At 38.2% G+C, this 22,906-nt stretch overlaps 1 long non-coding RNA gene across 1 annotated transcript in view; it reads left to right on the top strand.

The window, feature by feature from the left end:
* Positions 1-3,442, top strand: part of LOC109250256 (uncharacterized) — a 51,863-nt gene extending 48,421 nt beyond the window's left edge. Inside the window, exons 4-5 of the long non-coding RNA XR_008420054.1 lie at positions 2,542-2,729; positions 3,047-3,442. This is a non-coding gene — a long non-coding RNA (uncharacterized LOC109250256). The remainder of the gene's footprint in view (positions 1-2,541; positions 2,730-3,046) is intronic.
* Positions 3,443-22,906: the final 19,464 nt, after the last annotated feature.

The following is a 22,906-nucleotide window of genomic DNA, read 5'->3' as shown; positions in this document are numbered from 1 at the left end:
CAGGGGCCAGTTTCAGATTACGCCACGGAGACTCTCAAGAGGGTTGTGAACCAACAACACCCTGGGTTTTACATCGTGTGGCCCATGCAAGATTGACCCCCTTCACATGTGCCCACTTCTCATTGAACCTGACTAAATTCCTGTAATACACAGTGCCCAAGACCCCCCACATTTTCAGGAAGGGGGTTCAGATAATACCTATATGTAGAAATGTTTTAATGTGGGATTTTGGAGACAATAAGTTAGTTGTTGATAATAATTGGACTAACATTGTGCAGTATTACTTTGAACATCAAGTCCCATCCTCTCATCCCCATTAGCGCTTTCCCTAAAATGTGCACAATTCATCCTTGGCCTTTCCATCTGCAAGTACTCAGAAATGGCATCAAGGGAAATCCTGACCACTGATTTCCGTTATCTTAATTTATCATCCTACGAATGACCTCCTCTGTTGGCTTCATTCTGTTCGCCATCTTTACAATCAGAGCTCTTTGACCATTTTAAAAAAAAATTCCAGATAGTGTCCTTCTGCTCCTATGAATTTTCAAGATGGTGTGGAATTAACAATCATTTCAAGCTCTTTTTAGCGGGAGTGACTGTTTTCTGTTCGGAGTCCAAGTCCCAGAGTCATCCCAGTCAACTGCTCTCAAGGCAGCTGTGGTCCAGGTAAATTCCTGCTCGATGCATTTCATGACTGCAGTGTCTATGGCTGCACACTGAGCTGCTATGTCTGTGGCAGCACGGCTTCGCGGGTGGCCACTGTGGACACTTGTTCATTCCATCTGCTCTTCTCTGCTCATCTGCATTCCCTCTAGGCTATGGGCTCTCTCTTCAACGTTTGATCATGAAGTGAGATTTTGAGGCAGGTTCTAACCCAACCCCTAACAGTTTCGTGCAGTGTCAAAGACCGGCTCTACTGAAGAATCACAAAGGCTGAGAACTTTCCCAGAAAAAATGAATAGTTAGCAGTGACCTACCTATAAGAAACCACACCTTCATGCCAATGACAAGGGAAAGACACAGAAGGGGTGTGGCTTAATTCCCACTATACCTAAGTATATCAAGCACACTTAATTTTTATTTATTTCCCATTTTATTACTAATATATGCAATGATTCTTAGAAAGAAGCCAACAGGGATATACCCTAACAATGGCTTAATATAATATCAACAGCATATTTTCCTGACTCTTGGAATTCTATTTTTAAACTTTTTTTTAATGTTTATTTATTTTTGAGAGAGAGTGTGTGTGTGAGTGGAGGAGGGGAAGAGAGAGGGAGACACAGAATCTGAAGCAGGCTCCAGGCTCTGAGCTGTCAGCACACAGCCCAACATGGGGCTTGAACCCATGAACCGTGAGATCATGACCTGAGCCAAAGTTGGACACTTAACCAACTGAGCCACCCAGGCACCCCCTGACTCCTGGAATTCTATTTTATTCTATGATGACAGGATTTTTGATCAAGTTCTAAACTTGGTCATGACTGCAGATTAAACCATGTTTTAGGAAGTATGGAAAAGAAAAATGAAAGATGCAAGTCTCTCTCTGTTGTGAGTTGAATTGTGTCCCCGAAAAAAAAGAATGCTGATATCCCTAACCCACTGTACTGACTCCAGAATGTACTGACTTATTTAGACATGGGATCATTGCAGATATAATTAGGTAAGCTAACATGAGATCATACTGGAGCAGGATATGACCGATGCTCTTATCAAAAGATGGCCATGTGAAGACAGACACACAGGGAGAACACTTGGTGACAATGAAGGCAGGGACTAGAGAGCTATAGCTGCAAGCCAAGGAAAGCCGAAGTTGCCAACAAACCACTAGGAGCTAGAAGAGGAAGGAAGAGTTGCCCCACAGGTTTCAGAGGGAGTACAGTCCCTCTGACAAATGATGTCAGCCTTCTAGCCTCCAGAACTGTGAGACAAATTGCTGTTGTTTTAAACCAAGAGGTTTGGGGTGCTTGTCCTTTCACCCCACTCCCACAGCCACGCTGCAGCAAGTCCTGTTGCAATCTGTGGTCACTGTTGCCACCCTCAGGAACTGATCTCAGGGAAGCAGCAATGAACAGCAGTGCACCCCCCAAAATGCAGTAAATAGCCATGAGAGTGCCTGCCAAACACTGAGGCTGCCTCCCACCCAAGGATTTGCTAGGAATCCAAGGCCAGGGGAGAACAAAACCAGCAGCATGATGGAGTTAGATCTGGGCTCTGCTGATCTGGCTTCTGACCTTCAGTATGTTCCCTAATCATTTTAGTCTTCTGTGTCTTAATGTTTGAAATATGGTCAATAATATATGCCTTACAATATTGTTATAGAATCTGGGGGGAAAAGTGTATACTCAATAATTATTATCACAGTAACCATCAGGAGTTCAAAGTGTTTATAATCCACAATACCAAATGCATCAGTTAACATTGATCAATAGCTTTGTTGAAATTTATTTTCTCAGCCTGCGTGGAACTTTTTCTAAAATATCTCCCAGCCCCCATAATTACTGATAATTCATTTTACAACAATATCTACATGTTGCCTAGGCCTCTGCAGGTGGGATCTGGTTTTGTGGCCAGGAATCTATCCCAGATTGGACTCTGCTCTGAGCTAACACTACATACAAGGGTCACGATTAACCCAAGGACACTGAGAGCCATCCCAGCCTTATTCTACAAAGGAACAACGCCAGTAGCAACTGCCATTGGGTGCAGACTGCGGGTCAGGCATTATGGTGAGTTTTAAATCTATCATTCTATTCTGTTCTCACAACAATCCTGTGGAATAGCACTGTCCTTATTTTGGGATGACTAATTAGAAGCCTAACAGATTGCTCAAGTAACCTCCCATAGCAAGAGGTAGAGCCGGGATCCTAATCCAGTTCACTCTAACGCCAAGTCAGGCTTTTAACCACTATATTAGTCTTTCTAAGATGTCTTTTAGCCAGCATATCCCTTTTCATCAAAGTTATCATCTAGGCTTTTTTTTTTTCTTTTTTTTTTTTTTTTTATCAAAATGATTCACAATCCCATCTTTCATCCTATTATCCAGATCCCTAACAAATATAACAAAGAAATCCAGCTGGTGCAGAGTAAGCTGAGAACTGCAGGGCCTGCAGGACAAAGTGAAAAGCCTTTACTTCAGTGGAAGCTGCTTCCCAGAACCCACTTGAGAAGTATCAACAGTCTCCACACTGTCGTGTGATATTTAACGTTAATGGAAACAGCAGCGCTGTCCTGTCAGGCTGCCCGGTCGCTCGGGGGCTTTTGCCACCCCTGTTTAGTCAGCGGACACAGCTCATGGTGCCATTCTAGTGGCAGCAGAAGCCCTGGCCACATCCGGCTTCCACAGAGAAAGTGAATGTGGACCACTTGTTCTCCAAATGGGTGAGCCTACAGCAAAGAGATTGGAAAAAGCAGAATGCAGACAGAGTTTTCAAAGCAAAAAAAAAAAGATGGGCACCCAGGTGGCTCAGTTCTTGATTTCAGTTCAGGTTGTGACCTCACGGTTCCTGAGTTTGAGCCCCACATTGGGCTCTGCCCTGACAGCATGGAGCCTGCTTGGGATTCCCTCTCTCTCCTTCTCTTTGCCCCTCCCCTACTCATGCCCTTGCTCTCTCTCAAAAATAAACTTAAAGTTAAAAAAAAAAAAAAAAAAAGACCGTTCTCTCAATCACATCACTACACATACAGGTACTGAGAATTCCACGAATAATTCGGGTAATATTGCCACTGCCTGGAGGGAGTTCCCCATCCAGGGTCCCAACTCAACACATGCCTTCTTGCAGATTGCCAGTTGTCTGTGCTAATGTATGCAGTGTAGCAAAGGCCACAGTTCAATGCTACTCAGAATGACCAGTTTGGACATTTCCAACGTTTTCTACAGTTTTTCCTCACTGTATTGTTTCTAAGGCATCTACTTCAGCCTTTGTTTTCACTCTCACTGCTTTTATTCAACTGCAGCATTGCCAACGTTTGCTGATGAAGTGACCTTTTTTTTTTTTGAACCTGGAATTTACTGAATATCCTTCGAGAACCAGTAGTTTACTGACAGCAGCTACACCCAGTGCACTCAGTCCTCTGATTCTCCAAGAGGCCCAAGAGGACGGAGCATGAAGAGGTCCTTTTTACTACCTGATGGTTACTGCTGTTTTGGTGATTACTTCCAGAGCTGTCTCAGCACTCGTAGTCCTTAGCTTAGCAAAACTGCTGAAACTCCTCCATCCTAAACATCAGTATTTGGCAAACAGCAGGTCAAATGCGCAAATTCACTTTGTCTTTTACTCTGTAATTTGTTTAACTTAAAGTGGTGTAATTTTTTTTAAGTGATGTAAATAGACCAGAGTTTAAAAGAAAACAACTGTGCAAACCTGACTCAGAAAGTAACTAAGAAGTCAGTAAAAATTATAATCCAAAGGAGACACAGTTTGGAACTTCCTGCCTGAGATCCAACTGCGAAAACATTGTTGATGCTGTCAACAGTCAAATGAAGCCTGGATAAGATGTAGTAAAGCTGGAAGAACCAGAGGGAAATGTCTGTGCACAACATTTGCAAAGTAAAAACCTCCATGTGGGAGGGAGGGGAGGGTGGGTGGTGGGTATTGAGGAGGGCACCTTTTGGGATGAGCACTGGGTGTTGTATGGAAACCAATTTGACAATAAACTTCATATATGGAAAAAATAAAAATAAAAAATAAAAAAAAATAAAATAAATCAGGAAAATAAATAAATAAATAAGGATTAAAAAAACACCCAAAAAACAAAAAACCTCTATGTTTTCAACAGCTTTAGAGATGCATTTAATTATTTTTACACTTTTAAGCAAAATCTCCTGAGAAATATCAGGAGTTGCCTTAATATCATTCTCATGTACCCTGAGTGGGAATCACTCCAAAATATTTTGCTCTACTTACCTATAATCCATATCTGCTCTGTAAACAATCACAGTTGCTTACTTGAAAAATACGCACCAACTTGATATCTAAAGTAACTAAGTGATTTTCTATGAGAAAACGTTATAACATGAAGGGCCAACCTGGTTAAAGTGATCTAAGGCCTTTCTAAATATTCTTTTACTCATAGGGAAGAAAAATATTTTTGCCTCTAGAAGATTGATTTTAGTGGAAATTAAACATACTTGCTTTTTCTGAAAAAAAATTACTAAACTCAAATTCCCAAAGATTAATTCAGAAGGAATTATTAACACCAGAAAAATATAATGGATTTACTTGAGGTTTATGGTATATTTTTTACACAACCTTTTGTGATAGATAAAACATTTTCAGTTTATAAAAATGAAGGAGACACTTTTGAGGACTATACTTACTTTTTAGGCCAACAATATTCTATGTAAAATATGATATATGGTACTTATCACATTCCATTTATATTTATTAATATATTTGTGTTACTGGATATCAGCATTCTCATATGATCCACCCTCTTGAAACAGTTGTCAGAGTGACAAGAAGGATCAGGAAAATTGCAGCATGAGGATGACCAAGCTCCTCAGGATGGAGGTCTTCTATGGTGCATACCAGCGGCCATTTTTCATTAACATATGTGGAAAACAATCTACTCACTTTGGTAGATGGCCCACTGACATCATTCTCCACTGCCTTAACAGCCGGAACTTTTAATTTAACTTAAAAAAATACATATCTTTTACTGCCAAAAACAACTTTGGTTCTAAAACAATTGCCAATTAAGGTGCTGCTTTTTAATAACCTCAAGTGTTTGATACCTGGTGACTTAAAAATTGCCACTTGAAAACATTTATGCATGCTTATGTTCTCTGATTGTTAGGAACTTGAAATTACTTAGACCCTTTATCAATCTTTTCTCTGCAAATAGGCAAAGTCCACAGAACAAAGTATAAGGGGGATATTCAATAGTAAGTGGGTTATCTCCTGCTTTTAGAACCTTGATATATACATGACTTCAAAATTTGATTCCTATATCTCATATTATATGCTTGGGTATGCCATTAAGTGTTTCAATAGCTTTCTGAGTAGGTTTCTCTAATTACTAGGAATATAAAAATCCGTAAGATTACTTTAGAAAGATTTCCAAAGACTAGGTATTTTGAGTGCATTTTTATGTATTCTTCCTTTTTATTGGATACACATAATTATTCTCACTGGCCTTCACAGAAATCTACGGTTATGATGAGGATTTTTTTAAATACACAAATGAAAAGCAGAACTTTGAAAATCTGGTCTTTTATTTGAATATTTTTAATTTTATATAATTTTGAAGAGTAGCAAATAATTGGTAACATGTAAGATATTCAGGAGACAATATATTTTTATTTTGTATATAATATTCCTATGTGCTATGTAAACCTGATTGGCTCAACAGGCCTCCAGACAAGCCAATAGATGGCGGGGATGACTTTCATTTTTCCCTTCCTGGGAAGCAGGGCCCAGAAAATATACTGAGCTAGGAAAGGTGCAACCCCTCAATCCAAACCCCAGTGCTCTGCCTTCTTAAATCAGGCACTGCTTCTCCAATTCTGTTCTATGAATGGTACCTTGGTCAGTTCTTCTGGGGAGAGAACATTCTATAATCAAATATGTTTTGCTAACAATGAATACTATAGTCCCCCTTTGAAGTTTCACAATGCCCATTAGTTTAGTATAAGCACTGAAAAGTTCTGCGTAAAGAAACCTGTGACACCTTGTTTACCTCAGCCTTTCTATTATCACAGAATTGTTTTTAGAATGAATTCCTGTTAATATTCCATGTAAATTTCTTCAAAAATTGTTATTCTAGAGAAACTAGGCTTATGTACAAGGTTATGCTCACATTAGTATGTATTTTCTTTCCTTCTCCTTCTCCTTCTCCTTCTCCTGGTATATCATATCCCAAGAACTTATTCATCTTATAAATAGAAGTTTGTACCCTTTGACCAACTTTTCCTCGTTCCCCCACCCTCTGAGTTCAGCTCTTCTAGATTCCATATATAAATGTATAACCATATATACAGTTTTATATGTATTCCACATATAAATACAACATTTGTCTTTCTCTGTCTGAATTATTTCACCAAGCATTATGTATATCTATGTCTACACCTGTCTCTACATCTACATCTATCTATATATTTATATCTATATCTGTACCTCTCACATCTCTCTTTTCCACTCATCCATAAACAGGCATTTAGCTTGTTTCCAAGTCTTGGCTACTATAAATAATGCTGCAATGAACATGAAGACGTGGGTATCTTCTGGAGATAGTGTTTTCATTTTCCTTGGATCCATACCCAGCAGTGGAATTGCTGGATAATATTCTAGTCCTATCTTTAATTTTTTGAGGAGCCTCTATCCTGTTTCCATAGTGACTGCACCAGTTTACAATCCCACCAACAGTGAACAAGGGTTTACTTTTCTCCACACCCATGTCAACACTTGTAATCTGTCTTTCGGATGGCAGCCATTCTAAAAGGTTGATGTATTCTTGTGGTTTTGATATGCATTTTCCTGATTATTAGTGATGCTGAACATATTTTCATGTACTTACTGGCCATTTGTATGTCTTCTTTAGAAAAATGTCTCCTAAGTCCTCTGCCCACTTTTTAATCAGATTCTTTGCTTTATAAAGCTTTTGAGTTGTACAAGTTCCTTACATATTTTGGTTATTGACCTCTTATCAGATAGAAGGTTTGTAAATATTTTCTTCCATTCCACATATTGCCTTTTCAGTTCGTAATTGCAGATCTTTATGTGTTTGGATTCAGTTACTGGTAAATTATTGAATTCCTTTAGATGGTTCATGTTTCTTTGATTTTGTGTGTTCCTTACGATATTATGTTGCTATTTTTACATTTGAAGTAGCAGTTGCCTCTCTAGTCTTTGCTGTCTAACTTCTGGAAAGAAGTATCTTCCACCAGCCCTGCTAGAGATCCTGAGGCTTTCTCAGATCTTCTGTAGATATGTTTGCTCCATACTTCTCACTTCCTCTAGTGGCAGAATTCTTAAGCAAGTATGCATTTTCTCTACGCTGCAAAGTCAGGCCACGTGTTGACAGTCTCCTTTTTGCTTTCTGTAGGATAGTGTTGTGTGCTCAAGTTTCATTCTGTTTTGTTTTGTTTCCCTAGACTTGCAGATTTAGGCCAGGTTTTTGCACACATTCACCAACCATCTGCATAAGTTCACTCTTGCTGTCATTGGGAGCATGCGCAGGGAGTCTGTCACATGGTAGGAGTTTGTGTGGATGTGGTACACAGAGGGCTGGGGGGTATCCAGGGGCCAGCTGTGAGAATTCACAGATGAAGTATCCTCAGAAATTCATGGGCGGGCCTCCCAGTGGAGGCCAGTGATGTAATTAGTGGGAAACAAGTCCCTTTGAGACATACCATTCTGTGCCCTGATAAGAATGGGCCTGTTCAGCAGCATCTTGAACAGCCAGGGAAGGTGGGCACTCACTCACATGCTCTCACTTTCCCTTGCAAAATAAATGATGAACCAAGAAGGGCCCTCTTTGTACTGAGCTGTGCTGCCTTTCTGAGACCGGTAATGCACATAGTCAAACTGTTCCTTTTATCCTCTTTGAAATAGCCAATCTCAGATATTTTTCCTCCAGTGGTGTGCTGGAACTTCACTGCCACTCTCCTGGACTTCCACAGAGTTTCCCTGTCTTTGGGTGACTGTCTAAATCTGTGTTCTTCAGGGGCTCCTGAACCATGCCTGAGAGGGTTTGGACCTGTCCATGAGCCAATCAGGGTCCACAGCTGGAACAAGGTCTTTATGCCTATTACCCCATACACAGATGGGTGAGACTCTTCTGGAGTCCCATGGCTATGGTGTTGATGACAGAACTAAAGCCAAATGGGTCTGTGGCCAAGTCCTCAAGGGTACAGTGCTGTTTATAGGTCAATAGCTGGGACACAGTTAGGTATCAGCTACCTGGGTGTGGCCTGCCTTCTCAAAATGGCTCTCCTCAATGTTAGACTACACCAAGGTTTCATAATCACCTACTTGGATCCCAAAGCTCTTACAAAGCATTTTTGTCCATGGATGGATACAAAATTATTGCTTCTGACGGGGAAATATGAGTGATGCACATCTTATTTGGCCATCTTGCTGACATCACACTCTCTTAATATGTGCTGAACATTTTCTCTAATGCTGAACGCCAAGACATATGTGTGTGTTTTATTTTTACTCTTGATAACTAAGTAGAAAGTATTACAGAATGGAGGTGTCTAGGACCCAGAAATTTATTTTAGGTCGTCTTCCAAATGATGAGCTAACAAGTATGATTTGCAACCAGGAAGTACATAAACATTGATTCTAAGAATTTTAGTACCCTCATTAAATTTTAGTCCTAATTATATTCCTACTAAAAAGAGCAAAAGAAGGAGAAAATGCTCTTTCCTACAGGATCTTCCTGATCAATACAATAGGAGTAATAAAGAGCCACTGCCTGACAGCACATGTAGTCATACTGATGGACTGACACAGCTGTTAGAGCAGGTGGCTGAGGGGAACTCCTATTCAGAGTTGCCTTAGATGGCCTAAAAGCCACCGAATGACCCAGGGCAGCAAGGGACAGAGGCAGCATCCTTTCAATTAAATATGCAACTAAAGTTCAAGTTTTCCCATTTCAGCATGACCATCAACTCTGACAGAAGCTGGAAATGAGGAGAGGATCGTTGAGGACTATGTGTATGTGTGAGACACTAAATCCAACAATAATATTAGTTGACTTTGACTCTTTATTCCTTTGACCTCCACTTTACACCTCACTTATAAAACTGACCTCAGTGAAATATGAATAAAAGGATGATCAGAGCTTTAAAAAAAGAACATTTACTCATGAACAATTAGTTGAATAAAGTATCCAACATGTCAATGTGCCCTTGAAGTGAGCATCCTTCATGGAATTGATATGGTTTTCAAACTGAATTATCTGTTCTTCTCCAAACAGATCCTAAGTTTTCCAAAATCTTTGCACTGACTCATGCTACTTCTGCCACAGCTGAAATTCATTCCTTCACTGAGTATAACCAAAGCTTTCCTAAAGTTAAGACTTCAGATGAACTGTCATTCTTTTCTCTGATGCCTTCCTTACTTTCCTTGTCCAGAAGGAATTTTGTCATCCTTTGCATTATGATAATATTTTTACTGTACTTTGTTCATGGCATTTGATACTTTCTACCATGAATTGTATTTACTCGTCCACATGGCTTACTTCGTTTATAAGCAGTAAATTTGGATCACCTTTGTTTGTTGTTTGCCCTTGAAACCAGCCCTTGAATTTTCTAAGTATATATGCTCAATCAATATATGATGACTTATGAAATAACATCTTTAAACTGGGCGCTCTATTTATCTTCTCTTTGCACTCTCTTTCACCTGAATAAGGCCCAGCTTTCCCCACAGTTGCATAAGTCACTAGTAAGATGGTTATATCCTGCATTTACATTCACTCCTTCAGATTCCCCAATCCTCTTTTGATTTTTAACCTTACTTAGTCACCTTTTTCTTCACAAATATCCTTTAGATATAAATTATATAAATAAGTCTTAGTATGGAATCAAAGGGTGTCTGTAAAATATCTTTGGTCCAATGATTTATCTTCAATAGCCGGAGACTGCACCTTCTGCTATAAATACAAAGGACTACTTAACACCCCTCTTGAGGACCTTAACCTTCGCTACCTCTTGCATTTTCTCCTACCTTTGTCTGTCAGTCATCTCAACCCCTATTTTTCTGAGAAACTCTTTCTGGCTGCTTCAAACATGATGGAGCTTTTTTACCTTGAGTTCTGACAGCATTTTATACTGTTTTTCACCCCTGAAATAGTTGAATAATGCAAAAGAATAAAGACTACAATTCAACGTTTAATAGAATAAAACGTTGGCATTATTTATAACAAAACTGTTCAACTTATGCAAAGCAGGACCTATTGAAAGAGTAGGCGAGGAAATAAGATTTTTCTAGACATTGTGAAGCACTAATTGCCACCTGGTCTTTTCTAAACAATCTAAACTTTTATACAGGCAGCAGGGTTTGTCAGCATGGTGGTTAATATGTGAAAAAAGTTTAGTAAATGAAGAGAAAAGGGCATCACCAAATTAACTACTAAAAGGTTAGAACAAGTAAAGGAGGCACTGTGTTTCCAAATGTCAGAGAAGTGTCTGTCTTAGAAGAAGCAAGTCAAATGATGGCAGTTTCATGCAAAAGGTGTAAGAAATAAGGACCAGAGACGCCATTCTAGAAGGGAGAGAGAAGAAGGGAAGTGGCTTTTTCTAAAAGGTTTGAAAAATAAATAAATAAAATACTATGTGTGTGACTTCAGGAGCAATTTTAGGGAATGGCTGGGTAAGGTATGTAGGCAGGTGCACCTATAGTTGTAAAGCTAAGGAAGGGACTGGGTGCAAATGGCCAGTTCCATTCAGGACGTGGTCTGGTCAGGACCTGGGAGGGCAGGGAAGGGCTAGCCATGTTGTCACTGTGGTCAGTGTTTCTTCAAATGTGGTGAATAGACCACTGTGTGCGTGTGTATGTGTGTGTGTGTGGGGGGGGGGGGGGAGGGATCAGCTAATTTTAAATCATATCAGAAAGAGACTTTTAAAAGTTATCTATTTCATGTTTCATATATTATAACTTGTATCTAATACCCTATTTCATTGATACTACTACTTAGAGGATGGCTAAAGGGAGCTGTACTATGTTTATCTATCTAACAGAGACAGCATAAATCACACATGTACCCCTGGTGTGGCTGGGCCTATGGATAAAATCAGGAAGAGAGCATGTGAAGGAATGAAATTTGGGAAACAATGTCTCAAACTGACAATTCCCCAAAGAAGTACTCTAGGTTTACTAAAACTAAACATCTGTTTTGTTTTGTTTTTTTACTATTTTCTGGTCACATGATGCTTAATATTTGAGGGAAAGGTGCATATCTTGGTGTATACCAGATTGCACTGGAAAAGTATGAGTTGAAATAGTCAGCTACTCAGGCAAATATGGAGCCAATTTCCCTGCCCATATATGAAAGGAAAAAACATTCTAAATTATATAGATATTTTACATATATTTTGTGGCACTAAGTTGGAACCAAAGAATTTCTTTAATAAAAAATACTGTATAATTTTATATTTCTTTTCCCTTTACTATACAAAAGAGAGTTGTTTGCATTTATTAGTACATTTTTACTGTTCCACAGGAATAGTGTGACGGAACATTATTAAAAATTCAATTTGGGAGACTTTTAGTATTCATTTTAGCATCTAAGCAATGTCTTCAGAACAAACATAAAAATAGTATTATTTTGTAATGTTTATAATTTTCTCCTAGTGATTTTCAGCAATTTACTACATCTTTCCTCTTTCTGCCTCTATAATTTACTTATTACTTCCTTAGAAATAAAATTTAAAAAGGATCAAGGGATATTTCCTGGTAAATGATTTGTAATTATTTCAGGGTTTTGGCAGGGGGTGGGGGCAATAGAGGAAAGGGGTAATAGAAAACATCCCTGACATCATAATTGGTTATAATGAAAACGCAATAGTAGGATCAAAAGGGATGGCACTTATTATATATGGAATTCACTGAAATGCTTTACTGAAGCAAAGAATCAAAATGGAACTCAGTCTTATGAAATATGGAACATTAAAAACAAGCCTGTATTTGTGTGCGCGTGCATATGCGTGTGTATAAAAAGAGACAAGGAAAGAAATATAACTAGTGAATATAAGAAATGTGAATTGTCTTTTATAAGCACAAAGCATTATTATTTCAAATATTGTATTTTGCCAATAAATCATTGTCCTCATGTAGGACGATGAAATACTACAACATTTGTTTGTATAATAAATTATTGAATTAATAAACAACAAAGGAACCCAGGCCTCTAAAAATGCAAGTATGATGAAATAAACACAAAGCAACCATCAAAATATCCCAATCCCAAATACAAATGTGCCTGAAAGTAAAAGTAGTCATTTCTTTCAACTCTTACACACTAACTTCAGAATTTGCTCAACAAGTGGGCTGGAATATAGATGAAAGTGAACAGGATACCAAAGTTCAGGTCACCAAATGTCATCTGTGTGGAGGGACGAGGGCTCCTCCCACACCACCAAGAGATGCTCTGGACATCAGCTAGGTGTCCTATAATTGAACCCAGTCCTGACACTATCCACCTGCAGAGTATCAGACCCCACAGACTGAGGGCTCTGTCCCAAACAGTGCCCCCCTTATACAGCTTCTCTTTGGACACCAGTCACAAGCCCGGTTGTCATCTGTCTTCCTGACCAAAGAGCTCTAGATACTGGCGGTTTCAACAACCACCTCCTTGGATTTGAATAATTTGCTAAGGGGGCTTACAGAACTCAGAGAAACATTTTACTTGCTAGATTATCAGTTTATTATAAAAGGACGCACAGGGCAGGAAGGTATGGAGGAAGCATACAGAGCTTCTGGGCCCTAAGCACCCCACTCTCCCCAAATTCCAATGAGTTTATCAACGTGGAAAATCTCTGGACCTTCTCTTTTTGGATTTTTATGTAGGCTTCATTAATAGGCATGACTAATGACATCACTGGTCACTGGTGACTAAACTCAATCTGCAGACTATCTCCCTACCCCGGAGGTATGGGATGGGACTGAAAGTTCCAACCCTTTATTTATTTATTTTTTAATGTTTTATTTATTTTCGAGAGAGAGAAAGTACACCATGCATGCACATGTACGAGTAGGAGAAGGGCAGAGAGGGAGACCGAGGATCTGAAGTGGGTTCCACACTGATAGCAGAGAGCTTGACGTGTGGCTCAAACTCACAAACTGTAAGATCATGACTTGAGCCAAAGTTGGATGCTCAACCAACTGTGCCACCCAGATGCCCTAGTACCAACCATTTAATTCAGAATTGGCTCCATGGGCAATCAGCCTTCCTTAGGTTCCCCAAGGCTTTCCAAAAGTCACCTCACAAATATAACAAAAGACATAGGGGCACCTGGGTGGTTCAGTCAGTTGAGCATCTGACTCTTGATTTCTGCTCAGGTCATGATCTCCCAGTTGGGAAGATTGAGCCCCTCGGGATTCTCTCTCTCCTCGTCTCTCTGCTCCTCTCCAAATCGTGCTTTCTCTCTTGAAATAAACTCTAAAATATACACCAAAAGACATATCACTTAGACTCTCTCATCACTTAGGATATCCCAAGGTTATAGTTATAGTTTATAACATATATTGTACTATTATAACATTATATTTATTAATTATAGCATTATATAACATATTTATTATAACATTATAACATTATTGTGACATTTATAGCATTTCTGTGCCAGAAATGTGGGTAACGACCAAATATGTATTTCTTATTATAAGTCACAACATCACAGATACTAACCTTTCTAGTGTGGGGAACTGGGGAATATACGGGTATAATTCAAATACAAGGTTGAAAGTGATTTGGCCACAGTGTAGGTAATAGATAAGTCTACAGAGGTTGAGAAGTGAGAAATTGGTGTGACTGAAAGCTATCAGAGAAGTCTGCATGGAAAAAGTGTCTTTGATTAGGACCTACCTCTAATAAGCAGGATTCACACATGTAGAAAAAGATGAAAATGGGGACATGAAATTAGACATTAAGCACAAATGCAAGCAAATCAACAAAGACAGGAAACATGGGGTGAATGCTCTGTAGATAATAATAAAACAGGTTTGTGAAGGAAAAGCAAATGTTTATAAAGGGAAGCAATATATGGGGTGCCTGGGAGGTTCAGTTGATTGAGCGTCTGACTTTGGCTCAGGTCATGATCTCACTGCTGGTGAGTTCAAGCCCCGCATCAGGTTCTGTGCTGACAGTTCACAGCTCAGAGCCTGGAGCCTGCTTCGGATTCTGTCTCTCTCTGCCCCTCCCTCTCATGCTCTGTCTCTGTCTCTCTCTCTCTCTGTCTCTCTCAAATATAAATAAACATTAAAAAATTTTAAATAATAAAATAAAGGGGAACAATATAGCTAAAATTAAGCATTTACCGTATGAACATGTTTTTGTCATTTAAAAATGAGAAAGCAATAGAATTTTGAAAATAGCTATATTTGCAATACATAATAGGGTATTTAAACTTTTGTGTAACTAATTATGAGAGGAAAAAAACATTATGTGTCAATCTGTATTTCACCAAATAAGTAGTCATTAAAGGATTTAGAATTCTAAAGAGAGTGAATACAGTGTTACCTTCTCAGTAAATCAAAAAAGATATCTTTTTAGTATTCTTGACAGTTATTATTGACATTTTTTAATTCTTTAAAATGTAGGAATGTAGGGACTTACATATGATTGCTACAATCAAATCAAATCAATAATGGCTTCCAGCATTTGCTCCTATCAGGCTAACTCTACACAAAATAGAAACTATAAATTATAGACCATATGTATGCTGCATATACTATAACTTTTATGACAATGAATACAGTAAGTTTGATGAAATGGACAAATTCATTTCAAAATAAAACCAAATAATAAACAAGATGAAATGAAAATAATAATATGAATATATTCTCCTGAATATAAACTGAAATCATGATCAAACCATATTCACAATGAAAACCCCAGACTCAGAGGCTATTGCCAATGATTTCTATCAAATATTTTAAACAGAAATGACAAACTGTAGACAAACTCCTTCAGAATTAGAAAAAGAGTGAACCCTTGTCTAATCATTTTATGAAGTTAGCTTATCCCTAATAACCAAACTTGAGAAAAAAATTTCAAAGTAAGAAAATTACAGACAAATATCCCTCATGAACATGGGCACATATACCTTTAACAGAATATTAGAAATAAATTATGTATATAAGTACATACACACATATATGAAGGATAATGCCACAAAATCAAATATGATTATGCCAAGGATGAAGACTGTTTTAACAGGTAAACAATATAAACCCTACTAACAAAGTGAAAGGGAAGAAATCTTACCATTTTTTCTTACTTTATGGGTTTATCATTTCAATAGATTCAGCAAAATCATTTATCAAAATTCAACACCCATTCATGATAATATATCTCAGAAGACTAGGAATAAATAGTTTTAAAATCTGATAAAGGACATCCAAGAAAAACTATAGCTCACATCATCTTTTTTGTTGAAATACTAAACTTTTTCCTCCTAAATTTAGTACAGGGAAAGGATGTCCAGTGTTATTTCTATTTTCGGCAAAAGAGCCTAGTCAGTGAAATAAGGAGAGAAAAATAAATAAAATACATAAAGATAAGAAATGAAAAATAAAATCCCATCTATTTGCAAAATTCAGATTCTTTTAAATATTGAAAGCCTTCAGGAATGTATAGTACAATGATGAGAACTAACAAGTGAATATAGCAAGGTCCCAGATTATTAGGAAAATATAAATCAATTACATTTTCTATATACCAGCAGTATTAAGGAAAAAATACTCATTCTAACTGGTAAAGAAGAAGCTATCCAGTGACACTTGTTAAAGCACTGTAAAAAAGACTTTATTCAAGGGACGCCCTGCAACAGATACAGGGACCATTGCAATAGGGCCCTGCAGGGGGACAGAATGGACTCAACTCTGTATACAGCACAGGCAAATGGGAATTTATAGCCAAGGAGAGGGGTGGGGGTCAGTGGATGGGAAATTACTAAGAGGAACATCAGAGGTAAGGGGGGGGTGGAGGGAGGGTTGGGTGAAACTGAACTCACAGGATGCTTGCAGAAGGCAAGCCAGGAGATCAGACATCACCCGGGGGATGGTGGAGGATGAAGAGCTTGAGCAGATACCAAGGGAGACCAGAAAGGAAGGGTGGGGGATTGGAGCTGAACTAACTTAGGATTCCTGCTAAATTTGGGCAATGCAGACAAGAACACAGAAGTCTAAAAGTGAAGGCCTACTTGAAAAGTTCAGGGGAGGCTGAATAGCGTTTGGTCAAGGACAGAATCTTTGTCAGTAGCCAAGTTTTAGAAAATGGAGTTTAAGAAAAATGACTCACAACCACATCAGCGGCGTAAAAACACTTACTTAAAAAATTAACACAAATCATATAAGCCTATATATAGAAAAGTACCAAATATTGCTGTAAGAAATTAAGGAAGACCTAAATACAGAGAAAGAAACATATTTGTGGATTAAAAGGCTCAGCATGACTATGTTTTCTTCAAACGGCTTTGTAAATTCAATAAAATCCCAGGGAATTTTTGCTTCTTTACTTTCCCCTCATCCTCTTCCTCCTTCCGCTAAGAATCGATAAACTGCATTTAAAATTTATAAGGAAATGCAAACAACCTAGAATATTCCAAATAATTTTTACTTTAGAAACAAAAATGGTTGAGGGCTACAGTATCAGATTTCAAGCCTACTATAAATATAAACAAGAATATGTGGTACCAGGATAAAGATAAAGCATGGATCAATGACACCCAACCGAGTTTCCAGAAATAGAGCCACACATATACACCTCCCCCACTTTCTACAAGATAATCTAACGAAGGAGAGGACTTTCAAAACAGACTTTTTGAGCAATTGGATGTGCATTCAGAAAATTATTAAATATTTTAAATTGGAAATGAAAATACACTTCAGAATTTGTGGGATGGAATAAGCACTTACAGGGGAAAATATCACAGTAAAAGTTATTTTAGAAAAAATAAACTTACCAGATCAGTGATCCAAACTTCCACTCTAAATATGGTCATGCAAACTGCTGTTCAACCTCTTGTCAAGAAGTTGAGGGCAGTCATTCTGTTAGAGCAGAAGGCAGTGTTCAAGTGACGCAAGGTTCTCAGTGATGGAGACAGCACGTGTCCAGGTGGCCAAGACTGCGTGGATGCTCAGGGGACAGACTGATCTGCATCTGTATCCCAGCCCTGTTACATCAATCCCTCACCTTGGGCAGGTGAGTTAACCTCTTTAAGCTCCAAGCCTCTCAGTTTGGAATGGGACAACAATGTAACAAATATCCAAATGTGTATATGATATCACATACCATAAAATGTGTTGATCTGCGACCTTGGGAGCTTCCCTAGGTGATACTCAAAACCAGCACACGGAGGGCAAGGAGAGCCAGAAGAAAGAGGCAGGCCAGATTGGTGGGCGGCAGGCTTCACAAGCAAAGGCACTTACAAGGCTTGTCTTGCACGAGTCCAGAGATCTCCATCTAGAGATCTCCATCCCTTTCCACCTGAATCTGAAGTTTATACACAGGCTGCAGGCTGTCACGGGCTTAACATGGAAGAAGCGCATAAAGTTCAGATGGCCTCAACAACACTTTCCTCTCTCGAGGCTGCCTCCCTGAGCGGATCCTGGCGAGAAGACTTTCCAAGGCCAGGGAAGAGTGGGAGGAGCCTGTGACCGCCTGGGTCAGTGGCGCTCCCGGCCGCCGGAGGTCACGTGGCAGTTACGCGCGCTGGACGACCTCCTCCAACCTCGCGAGAAGAGCTTAGCCGCTTAGCCGGGGCCCTTAACCCAGCTGGAGAGCTCACATGGGCACGTGTTGGATGCTGTCCTCATTCTGGAAGGACCGGAAGAGGCTGGCTGGTTCTCCCGAGGTCCGGGGTGTTCAGGAAACGCCCATGCTGGCGGCATCCCGAGGTCGCCTGGAATTCCAGGTGAGCCTGAGCCCGTTGGGGACGCTTTCTGAACCCGCCTGAAAGTATTTTGCTTGAGGAAAAAGTAAATCACTCCACTTAAGCGTTCTGTTGTCTAGAGAAATCGCTGGTTAAAATTATGCTTTCCTTTTTCTATAGAAACAAAAATCACTTTTCAAAAACCCTTTCAAAGGCCATACTGTTCATCGGTATATTTAACGCATGTACCCTATTATTAATGGAAGAAATTATAACCTGTTAAACCAGAATGTGAAAATTAATTTTTCGTGCACGGTTTGTACTAGCTATATAGACATTTTGTACTGGTTTGGTACAGGAAAAAAATGTAATGCCTGTTTGCTGGAATATTTTTTACGAACGGAATGCTGGTGTTTTGCCTGTGAGTTAGTTTGGAACATTCCAAGTACCTTTTCACAGTAATAATTTTATCTTTTTATCTTTGATGTGTAAAATGTGTAATTTTGATTTTTAGAGGTAGACTATTCCCATCTTTAATAGTCGGAGATTTCACTTGGAACCAGGATTTATTTCATGGTTTGGAAATTTTATTTTCTTTTTCCAAGTAAATTTTTGTTTATAACTCCTCTTCCCTGACTATTCAGGTCCTAATGAATATGGTAAATTCATTTGATGAACGTCGTAAATTAGCACAAGCCAACAAGAAGACTAATTTTTATTCACACCTAATCAGCTCTCTTATCAAATTATCAATCTATATATTTTTATAAAATGTTACTCTGGGCACTTTTCACTTATTATCTGTAATTTTCAAACACTTGTTACAATTCAGTTATCCTAACTTAAAATTAAGAAGCCAGGGCTCAGTGAACTTAAATAAACAACCCAGTTTCTCACAGTTAAGTAGTCTCTGATTGGGATTCAACCCAGTTCTGTCTGTACCTAAAGTACATGTAAGGAATGCTCTCTGATAAAGCCAGGAAAAAGCTACAGTACGCCTCCCAAGACAAGCCTGAATTGAATTTACCCACTTGAGTGTAGGTGGAGAAGCTGCAGGAATAGCTGACCTGTTCTGAGAGGGTCCCAGGGAGGGAAAGATGTTTCTCTGGAAAAGTTATGAAAGTTTCCTCTATCTGGAACCAACTTTGTGAACTTAAGTACAATATGAGAAAAGCATGGCCATGGTTTCCCATAACCTTTCCAAGGTACTCTAAAAAACATCATAATTTGGACAGTCTCTGTCAAACGAAATGGAGAAATCATGCTTTAAGGCATTATTCATTTTAGGATTCAGGAAGGGCTCAGTATTCCTGAATAGTCAACCCCTTTCTTTGCTTAAAATTTCTTGAGTAGACAGTTTCATAAACAGGGCAATTACAAGTCCTGTTCTATGTTGGCATTCCTTAAATGGATGCATGGATGCATGTGAGTAACAAAGGAAAATTATTCAATGTCTTTGCTCTTCCAAAGAGCAAACTATCTTGTTTATTAAGTGGCTTCCTGACATAATTTCGTAACTGCAGGGAATCCAGTTAAATTTTCAGACCCCTTGGGGATCGTTTAAAGCAATGTCATAATGCACTATCTTAGAGAATATATATATTTTATATATAGTTTTCAAATGTTTTTTTTTTCTATAAGTAAAATGTATATTCGGTTTAATCTAAGAAGAGTATTTTCTTTTTTAGCTCCTGTAAGGGTAAACAATGTGGGAGCAAGAGTTATCTTCCTGGTTCCATAACTTTTTCACTTTTGGGGGTAGACAAGGATAATAGTTGCTGCCTGTAGGAATGCCACGGAGAATCCTGGCGTCTTGATTACTTTCCTGGGGTATTGGGGGAGGCCGGTCAGATGTTCTGTACATTGAGTGTTGAGAGTATTAGTAGACAAAGGGGTGGTTCATTTACAAATCCTTCAAAAAAGGAGTTAAATGAGATCACTAACTTGGTGATGGAAATAAGGATATAATCCAGACTGAAATAAGGTGGAAGTCCCAGAAACAAGGTAAAATTAAGAAGATACATGGAATTGGAAATAGGTGAAAATGAGAACAAAGAAATAGGCACAGAAAGAAGGAATTTAAATGTGAGAAAAATGTTATTCTATCATGAAGAAAAGATTGAGCATGGAGTAAAAGGAAAAGTTATAAAATCCTATGGATGAGAAAGAAAAATACACGTGAAAACAGTATTTCTAAATAGACATGGAAAAATAATGTCTTAGAGAGAAATGCCAACTTTGAGATACAGTTCCCTGCTTTAGAATAGAGAGTATAAAATATGACATAGTCTCTAATTCCAGAGTTAAGTGCCACTACAAATATGAGCCTGTGTGTCATTAGGGTATGTGTGTGCTACTCAAGCTGGTTTTCTTCCATTTCTCTATTTTCCACTCCACTGCTATTTTCTTTTCCCCCCAAACAGACCACACACATACACACACATTCACACACAAACTGACTAGCATTTACTATGATTCTTAAAGGTAATCCACTTCTTGGAGTTTCTTCATTATTGAGAATGATCAGTATTTGAGAATGACAGGAAAGCATTTTCCTAATTTGGGGGGTGGAAGTAGGAAAAGCCAAAACAGAGTGGATAAGTTGGCTATCTGCACAAATAATTTAAAAGCTTCGCCTTGACAACACAAGCCATTGTGAGGTCTTCCAATATATTTTCATGTTTCAGATTCTTTACAGTGTTTTGCTACACTTGGGTATCAAGAAGATAGAAATGCTGGGAATCCTTTGTTCTTTTTAATTCTAATTATAAATGTAAGTAATTAGGCATCCTGATTCTGACGTCAGCATCTTATTCTTTACTGTGAGTTCTCCTACTGCCTTGGAAATCTTAGGAGTACCAAGAAGATCCAGTTTCTGAACCAAAAGCTACAAACTTCTGCAGCCTTGCTTTGCTTGTGCTGCCAGCTGGTCCCGCTGATGTCTTCTTTGGCTTGTCACTCTGGTGGGAACAACAATCTCTCTACTCATGTCTTTAAGGCATCTATGCCAGTGTGTCTACACAAACCTTGTAGTTTCAAACACTTTCACTTCCATTGTCATTACCTTTGACCTTCACATCATTCTAGGATGGAGGCACAGTAGTACCAGTCCTTAATTTGATCGTTCTCCTCTTTGGAAATGAATGTAAAAAGAAAGTGCATGGGGAAAACAATTGGGTACTAAAATAAAGGCAGCAGATGTTTATTGAACACTCTGGAACACATATTTCATGTAGTGTTTCTAATTAACATAATAGCCTTGCAAAGTGATTGTTATCTCTACTTAAAAACTTGAAACTAGAATGAAAGAAAATGTTAGATTCAATTGGGAAATGTGTCTAGTGATAAAAAGATTTCTTTCAAATATGTTTTCAATAAATTTTCTATTATGGTATCATTGTACCTGGCATATTCTGGCCAACTTCTGTATCTCCAGATCATGAATTTATGACCTTTTCTTTGTATTTAAAGAAAGCAATTACTAGCCATTTCAAGAAAGTCTTAATAACTGAAAATCTACAAAATTATTTTTAAGAAACAAAATATATTAACTTTGATAATCATGACCTGACCTATTTCAAGTTTTTACATAAGGCTTTGAGAAGCTCTGTGGAACACCAATAATTTTAATAATTATATTTTGCCGAATATTTTAAATCTGAGTTGAATTTTTTGCCAGCTGTATAATCTTTTAAAGACTTTTTAAGCAGTTTCATTGAGATATAATTGGCAAATAAAATTGTAAGATATTCAATGTGATGATTTGTTATATGGATACATCACAAAAGGATTCCCCTGTGAGTTAATTAATACATTCATCACTTTTCATAGTTACTTTTCTTGTGTGAGAACATTTAAGTTCTACTCTCTTAGCATTAGTATTTCTACTCTCCTATCAGTTATATGATATATTGTTATTCATTATAATCACCATGTTATACTTTCAATCTTCAGACCTTATGCATATTATATCTGAAAGTTTGTACTCTTAAAAAGTTCACGTGTTACCAGGAGATTCATTCAGTTGGTTAAAGCTCATTTGAGGACTAGACTACAAGTTTACAGGGAGAGTTTACAGTGTAATTTTTTATTAATAGTATTAGTGGAAATGTGAGATATTTGAGTTGTTTGGGAGCCCGTGAGTATATTAACCTCAAAAAAGTTATTTTACTTACTGGATCACTTCATTATGCAACAAAAACACATGTGTATTATATTTATTGAACCATTAAATAGGAGTCCAGTATGCTATAAAAATTAATGGGTCAATGAGGAACAGGGTAGATAAAGGAGTGGGAAACAAGCAAACAAAAAACCCTAATGAGATTAACGATCAACTTCTACATGTTTGTCAAAGTG

Source organism: Panthera pardus, unplaced genomic scaffold (genome assembly GCF_024362965.1).
Source record: "Panthera pardus isolate Hobbes unplaced genomic scaffold, ASM2436296v1 HiC_scaffold_7, whole genome shotgun sequence".
Classification (NCBI taxonomy): Eukaryota; Metazoa; Chordata; class Mammalia; order Carnivora; family Felidae; genus Panthera; species Panthera pardus.
The sequence above is the reverse complement of the archived record's forward strand: the minus strand, read 5'-3'. Positions and strand labels throughout refer to the sequence as shown.